This window comes from Vidua macroura, chromosome 1, assembly GCF_024509145.1.
Source record: "Vidua macroura isolate BioBank_ID:100142 chromosome 1, ASM2450914v1, whole genome shotgun sequence".
In the NCBI taxonomy this organism is placed as follows: Eukaryota; Metazoa; Chordata; class Aves; order Passeriformes; family Viduidae; genus Vidua; species Vidua macroura.
Window position 1 is genome coordinate 97,102,586 of NC_071571.1, and position 8,025 is coordinate 97,110,610.

The window sequence follows — 8,025 nt, forward strand, 5'->3', positions numbered from 1 at the left end:
GGTTGATAGGTTTATGAAATATTAGCCAAAACACCCCCTCCAGTATTTGGGGTCTTAATATTAAAAAAAAAAAAAAAAAAAAAAAAGGCAACAACAACAACAAATCCCCACACTGAAAACTGGAGTCTTTCTCTAATCAGCCACTGCTAGATTTAGAATTCAGTTTTATGGAAGAAGCAGTCTTTATATGTATATTTAATTCAACTGGATTCTTCAGACTTTGGGTTGACTGGGATGAGGAAACTAAAACATAATATCTAGAGAATTATGAAAATACAGGTAACTGAAAAAAAAATGTATTGTTTTAAATTTCAACTTCACTAGGAGTTACTGTGAGTTTGTATGTATATTACCAAATTTATTATTTCCTTAATCCCAATGAGATTTTCCTTCTTGTGTATTAAGTTTTGGCATGCTTTCTTCTATTACATTCATAGTAGTTGGATTTAAATATAATCATAAGATCTTACATGTGAATATTTTCAAATTTAAAAATAACTACAATTAAAATATTTTATATTTCTTAAAGGAAGAAAAAAACCAAAACCCATGCCCAAAAAGAACCACCCCAGCAAACACTAACTTACTGAATATTCAGTTAAAGCAGACTTCAGTACTTTTATGTGGTAATGAGAAAGGGAATCAATACTTTATTCTTTAGAGTTGTGACCCCACAGCCAATAAAATCAGTAGAAAGCTGCATTGTGACTGTGCATCTCAGGTGGTAACAGGTTTTTCACTGCTCTTGACAGAACATTGTCAACTTACCATGGCGTTTATCTTTGTTTATTCTCTTTCCTCTTTGCCTTTCAAACAAAACAAGTTCTTTACAAGACATGAAGGAGATGAAGGAGGTGGGGTATCTGGGAGTTGGGAATTAAAAAGTGGTCTGAGTAATTCTGGCAGAAAAGTTTCTCCTGAAATTAAAAAAAAAATAATAAAAATTAAAAAACCCAAAAATTTGTAATTTTCTTGTTTCTATGTATGTACTATAGTGGTTTTTTTTTTAGGACCTGGTGTAATCCTGGAGACTGATCAGTTTAACTTGTTTCCATCTTCATCAAGACAATCCAATGAGGCTCTCATTGGATTGGGTCTCATGGGTCAGAGCAGTTTAGAAGTTTGCTGATGCCTGAGTGAAAATTGGCAGAGACTGTCTGCATCTGGTTTCTTCTTTTGTCTTCACAGTACTTCATGTCACCTCGGTTACCAGTTTGCCTGTATGTACCCTTGCCGTTGTTTTTGTCCACTACTTGCTTGTTGGAACTAGAGTCCAAGGAACAGGTAATGCATAGAAAAATTAATACAAAAGTAATTTTTTGACAGTTTTTGTTTTTATATAAGTACTTCACTTTGTGAACTTTATGATTCTTGCTTGATCTAGTATATTTATACAAGTAGCAGTAACATATTTCAACTGATTTTTTTCTTCAAAAAAGCTGGCACTACACAGGTATTCTAGGTGTTAATCTATTTCTTGAAAATCCTAGGTGAACATTCCTGTCTGAAATTTCTTACCTCCCCCACCCCCAGACTTGGTGCAGCTCTGAGAAGAAAGTATGAGGCTAAGGATTCTCTCCTCATAGAAAATACATTACTAGATCTTGCAGTCTCAGCTTCCAAAAGAGGTGACAGTTCTGCTGCCTTAGATATCAGTGAGGCACACTGATAAGTCTCCAGAAGCAAATAGCACAAACTTGTTACTTTGTCCTGTGGAGGTTTTCTCTGTTTGTCTGATCTGTTGCTATTGAGTTAATCCTATTGCTGTCCTTAGTAGCAATTTTCACACTGTTGCTTATAAAATGATCTTTAAAACTATTATTCTGATGAGCTTAACATAATTATATTGTATGTACATGAGATTATTGCAAGTCTTTATTACTAACATTAGCTAAATAAATTGCCTAACACATTTATAGTGCATTCCTTAAAAGGCTATCTGTGTGTAATTATATATAATTTAGAAAAAGCTCAGAAGATGGTGTGCTGTGTTTTTCTACAGTGTCCTATCTGCATTGTTGAAATAAATTAAAGTATGGGCACTTGTGAGTTTCCAATTTGTAGTTTTCCCTGTAGAAGTCAACTATTCTGGCATTGATGCCATGGAAATATTTTTGCTGGAGAGTATACAAAGCCTGTGAAAAATATTGCATGAAGGCAAACACTATATTCAGTTACAGAAATAAACTGGGAAGAACTGTCTATTTTAAGCCAGATGTAGACTTTGGCTCATGATCTGAATGCACGAGTACTTACCAACACAATGATCTGATTTTGCAAACTTAAATAGTCCACTGCTATATATGCAAATCTTATAACAAGGGGTGGCTTTTTTTTTTTTTTACAGATTTCTTTCAGCTTTAGTGAGTGTGTTACATGAATCTATAAATACGAAATATGTGTTGCACATTTTAATGTGTGACTTTCTAGACAAGAATTTTACTAAGTTTAGATAGAGTTGCAAGGATAATGAGAAATGTGAAATTGCAGAGGGCTATATTTTTCAAGGCATGTTTCAAAGATGGTTCTTTTCCCAGGAATGGTCTGTTGTTTAGTTTTTTAGTTGATACAACATAAGATATTTCTCAGTTGTTACTGAGTTTTGACGTATCCATAAGGAGTCTAGTCATGGTGATTGTTGGGCTCCTTGAGTGAGTTCTTGTCTTAAAAACTGAGACTTCTGAGACCTCCTTTCTCTTAGCTCTAAAGGGACACTGGTCTCTTTATGTAAATTCTTTTATTGTGTGTGCTGAGCTGAGTGGTATGAAAACCTCTGAAGAACTTAAAACTGTTTTACTAAACAATGTTGGTTTCTGGATGTATCACTCAAAGTGGTGATGGCTATACAAGATGACAAAAAGATTTTAGCCCCGAAATATGTGCTGTAAATGCCATGGAGATTTCTATGGGGATCTTTGCACTAAGATGTCATCTACTTGTTCATTTAAAGCTTTGTCTTGCATTTGAGCCTACTGGCATTCAAGGTCCAAGTATTTTCTCTTTTTCTTAGAAATTCCTTTATGTTTTTGCTGTGCTGTGCCAAGAAGACAAAAGATAGAAATGAGAGCCTAATGTGAGTAAGACTTTTTGACATATACTTCTTTGACAGAGTTTACAAAGGGAGCAATCTTTACTCTGACAACAGAAGAGGAATATTCAGTGAGTCAGAAAGGAGGCAGAACATCTTGGACATGCTGGTCTCTGCAGTAATGCTGTGACCATCTATACACTTTTGTTAGAAGAATTAATTAAGCTACTCAGGCATCTGTTGATGCTACATTCACCATATACCACTTCTGTGGATGCAGTTGAGTTTTTTCTCTGTCACCTACATAACTTCAGTCTGGCTATTGGATCAGTGCATGCTTGTTTTCATAAAAAGATAATTTATGAGCCAGTCTCTCCTTACAGATTTCACAGCTACCTAATTCATTCATTTTTCTGACATTGAAAATTAATTTCCTATGTCCCTTGATGTTGTATTATATGATGACTAATAAGAATCATTACAGTCATTTTGAAAAACAAATAAAACCTGAATGTGAATCTAGGAGAGAAAAACTGAGCTCTCTGGAGAGAAGCATTCCTCTTTTCCATCTTAGCAATTACAAGTGTGATCCTTTGCTGTCCTGGGATTGAACTGATGCTGTATCACCAGCATCAAGTCCAGGATGAAAGCTTCAGGCGGAAGACACAGCCCATGTTCTGGAAGAAAATACCACTAGCTCCTCATCCTACTATGATAAATATTGTGAAAACGAAACATAGGGAAGCATAGGCTTAGAAGAAATCTCCTGTGGAGCACTTCTTGCAAAGCTACTTGCATGCAGCCAACCATACTTAATCAGGCTATAGTTTTGTTGATAACACTCTGTGCTGTTGCCCTTGCTTGCATCTATTTCAGATGTAGGACTTTGCATTTTCTTTTGTGGGAACTCACCACACCTTATTTGATCATTCCTTGCAGTAACCATTGTGCCCATTTGTGCAAGAACATGTAAGTTTTCTTACAAGGAGTAACAGTAGGGGAAGCTCTTTTATGGTTGATTGCATATTCTAACCTATGACCTTAATGCCCTTTACAGCAAATTTTCAGGGTTAAAAAATTTCACCGTGCTTAGAAATTTAAAAGCATATCTCATACAGCATCTAATTTTCTCCTTTTTGAGAATTTTCATGTATATTCAATCATCTGAAGCAATTTAATCTACTGCGGTATTGTGGAAACTACAGCTCCTTTCTCCTTGAACTACTTTTAGTGTTTATCCAAATTGAGCTATGAAAGAAAAATCTGGGCCAGTTCATTTATTGAGCTTGGTTACTCTTGTGTTTAATATTCTCTAATGATCCACTAGTGTATTGCAGAACGCGTGTTGCTATCCAATAGATTATAGTACAGATAACTAAGCTGCATAAAAAAAGGAAAGTAGTTGCTGGAAAGGGATGACTATTAAGTAATATATTCATAAGCAGCTAGTCTCAGTTTGGCTGTGTCCACAGATTATCTGGATCTTTTTAATTTAAGAATTTTGATAGACACAAAATGTAACTGATATGAAAGTCTCCTAGAAATAATTGATAAGGTAATGTTCTCTGAGGAGTAAGAATTTGCTGTGCTCTGTCTTTAGCTTGTAACAGATATGAATGAACACAAATATTGCACTGTTTTTGGCAGGGAGTGCTGTGGTAACACTTGGTGTGTAATGCTCTCAGGATTTTCAGTTCTGGCAGCTTCAGTTCAGTCACAGCTTCCACTTATCTGGAAAACTTGCTTTTAACTTGACATTAAATGAACATGAATGAGGCTGGTCATTGGTAAGTGAGTAATCCATTATTCTGTAAATGCAGATGACACCATCTAGTTCTGCTTAAGAATTGAAATTGTCTATTCAGCAAGGAATTTAATATTAGAAGGCAAAACTGGATCGGAAGTCATACACTTAAAGATTGTTTCTTATTTATATTTCAGAACACGTTTCTGAAATACAGATACGACAAACTAAAGTATTCTTCCTCTCTTTAAACTGAAATAGTATAGCTCTCTTTTCATCAACATGTTAGATTACCATTGCTTTCCCAGCCAGGAATAGTTGGACAAAGTCAGCATAAAACCTCTCTGCTTCTTGTGGTTATTTGGATTTCTTAAATATCAAACCAGAGGGACAAAGCACCTTCAGACTCTTCTTTATCTGGTGGACAAAAAAGGAGAAAAAATTTTATTCCCCTCTGAGGTCACAGCTGAAAATTAACTGTGTGAACTGTGGCCAGAGTAGGTCTTCAAATTCTATTATTTAGGAAGTTAATTCTATTTGCATACTGATGTCCCTATATTATTTAAATGAACAGGGAGAAGTACTACTTCTGTGGATGCAATTCCTTTCTCTTAGTTAGCTGTCTCAGAAATGAAGCGCTAGTGGTTTCTCCATCTTGAGAAACCTCAAGGAAAATAATGTTCAATATCTAGCATCTACAAAAGAGCTTATAAGTAGAACTCTTAACAACAAATTGTCCCTATATTAATAAAAATGCAGCAAAGCAAAAATGGGTGGCTATGTGCACCTGTAATAATAACACTAAAATTTTTTAGAAATTTTGAAGGCAGCATACTCCATTAAAATTGTGGAGTTTTGGATCTGTATGAGCCCTGAAGGTTGACATCTGCCCTGTTTTAATGAAAGATTTTGTCCATTGATAACTACACTAACTAAATTAGATTTGTATAGAGTAAGTATAAAAGTTTATTTTACAGATGATTTCTCTTCAGAATCAGATCTCTTCCAGTACATGCAATTGCAAACCATCTGTCTAATTCCATATGATACAGAAAAAAAAAAAAAAAGTGAACCTTGAGTAATCTGAAACAAAATAATCCCAACACATCTGAAAGAATGAAATACAATTTGAAGAGCATGAGCAGAAAATAAGAGATGAGGGAAGAGGACAAAATAGCTGTAGTTCTTCTCTGGAATCTAGACTCCACAAATGCTTTCTTATAGGCAAAAAGTAATTTCAGAAAATAACTGCCCTGAATTTAAGGAAGTACTCATATGAATGAGCTAATATCCAGCATTATAAATATGTATTAATGATATTTACTTTATCTTGTACAAAAATCCATATGTAGTGCTTTTATTACATGTAATGACCACATCATCACTGTCTCATGAGATGTACAAGGTGCTGCTTAAGAGTAAGATGTGTTTTTTTTTATTTGCCCCTGGAAGTGCTGCTCACAGTGTAAATGATCCTCAGCTTTTTTCTTTCTCTGTTATTTTTTTTTATGAAGACAACTGCATTTGCATTATGTTGTAGCTTAGCTTTCAGTAGAAATGGTAATATGTGTATTAATACATGTATATTACCCAAATTAACATAACTATATTATCTATATATCCAAGTTAATATGCATATATTAATACACTAAGACAGGAATGTGTGGGGGGGAAATTGTGTTATTAATGAACATTTGATGTGCTTTAAGATAGTGAAAACAAAATAATAACTAGGTATTTAACTGTTGGTAGAAATTGAGCATTGTGGAAAAGAGATACAATCCAACTTGTCTATTGTTTTCACCTTGCAGCAGAGTTGTTAATATGGATACATTCTTTAAATTGAGTAATAGCTGCTTAAAAAAATCTATTGATAGAGACTTTCATCTGTAAAGAATCTACTGAATACAGGTCCTAGGAGACTATTTTTTGTTTGATTGTCCATAGCATGAAGGAGAGAGGAGTTTTTTTGTCAAAATGTGTAAAATCGCAGAATTTTAATTAATAAATTTGGAAAAGATCTCTAAGATCATCAAGCCAAACCACTAACTCAACACTGCTGTGTTCACCACAAAACCATGTCCTCAAATGCCATGTTCACACACCTTTGGAGCACTTCCAGGGATGGTGATTTCACCACTTCCCTAGGCAGCCTGATTACCCTTTAGGCGACGAAATTATTCCTAATATCCAGTCTAAACCTCCTCTCATGTAACCTGACACCATTTTCTTTCACGTGGTACCCCCACCAGGCTACACCCTCCTTTCAGGCAGTTGTAGAGGACAAGCAGCTGCCCCCTGAGCCTCCTTTTCTCCTGGCTGAACAACCTCAGCTCCCTCAGCTGTTCCTTGTATAATCTGTGTTCCAGACCCTTCACCAGCTCTGTTGCCCTCCTCTGGACACACTACAGCATTCTTAAATACTTTCTTGCAGTGAGGAGCCTAAAACTCAATGCAAGATTTGAGGTGTGACCTCACCGGTATGAAGTACAGTGGGATGGTTTCTGCCCTGGTCTTGCTGGCCACAGAATCTTTTGCTACAGGCCAGGATGCCTTTGGCCTTCTTGGCCATGTGAGATGAGAATACTACCAGGAGAGTGTTGCATCCCAGGCTGGGTTTTAGTTAGGGGTTTTAATAATGTTAGTTAGTCGGATCTGTGTACCCCCATGTTCCCCTTGCGATGGTTCAGTCTGGTTCACTTACCATTAGAGCCTTCCCATGCCAGTCTTGTAACCACCCCCTGTTCATTCCTGAAACTTCCGTGCCAGTCACCCCAATCCCGCAATCCCATTCATCCCAGAGCCCTGTATCCACCCCTGTCCTGTTCCCATTGGTTGCCGTGGCCCACGTCATCCCCCCGTTGCCTGTCCCCATTGGGCTAGGGGGGCTTCCGCCTGTGTCTGCCCGCCCCCTATAAAACCCCATGCACCCCTTTGTTCCGTCACCGTCTTGTCCACGCAGGCGCTAGGGAACAGTTGCTGCTCTCCACCGCAGCACCATGCAGCAATAAACCTTTTCCAGCCAACCACAGGACAGGGTGTGCCGGTTACAGAGCGCGGCCACCCACGCCGGTGCGCTAAGCGCCAGAGTGCCCGGACCACGCGGCAGCCCCAGTCCAGCTGAGAAGCAGTGCCTTTAGCCGGGCTCCTGAGCTGCCCTCCCAAGCTGTCCTGGACGCAAAGCTGCAGGAGAGTGCACCAGAGGAGCTGAAGTCAAACGCATGTTGGTGACTGCTTATAGAAATGAATTTTG

General features: G+C 37.3%; 1 long non-coding RNA gene across 1 annotated transcript; it reads right to left on the bottom strand.

Moving 5' to 3' along the window:
• Positions 1-678: 678 nt before the first annotated feature.
• Positions 679-7,541, bottom strand: LOC128813642 (uncharacterized). Its single transcript, XR_008439127.1, has 3 exons — positions 7,477-7,541; positions 5,067-5,189; positions 679-917 (listed from the first exon to the last, which is right to left on the bottom strand). It is a non-coding gene; the product is annotated as an uncharacterized LOC128813642 (long non-coding RNA).
• Between the last annotated feature and the right edge of the window lie 484 nt (positions 7,542-8,025).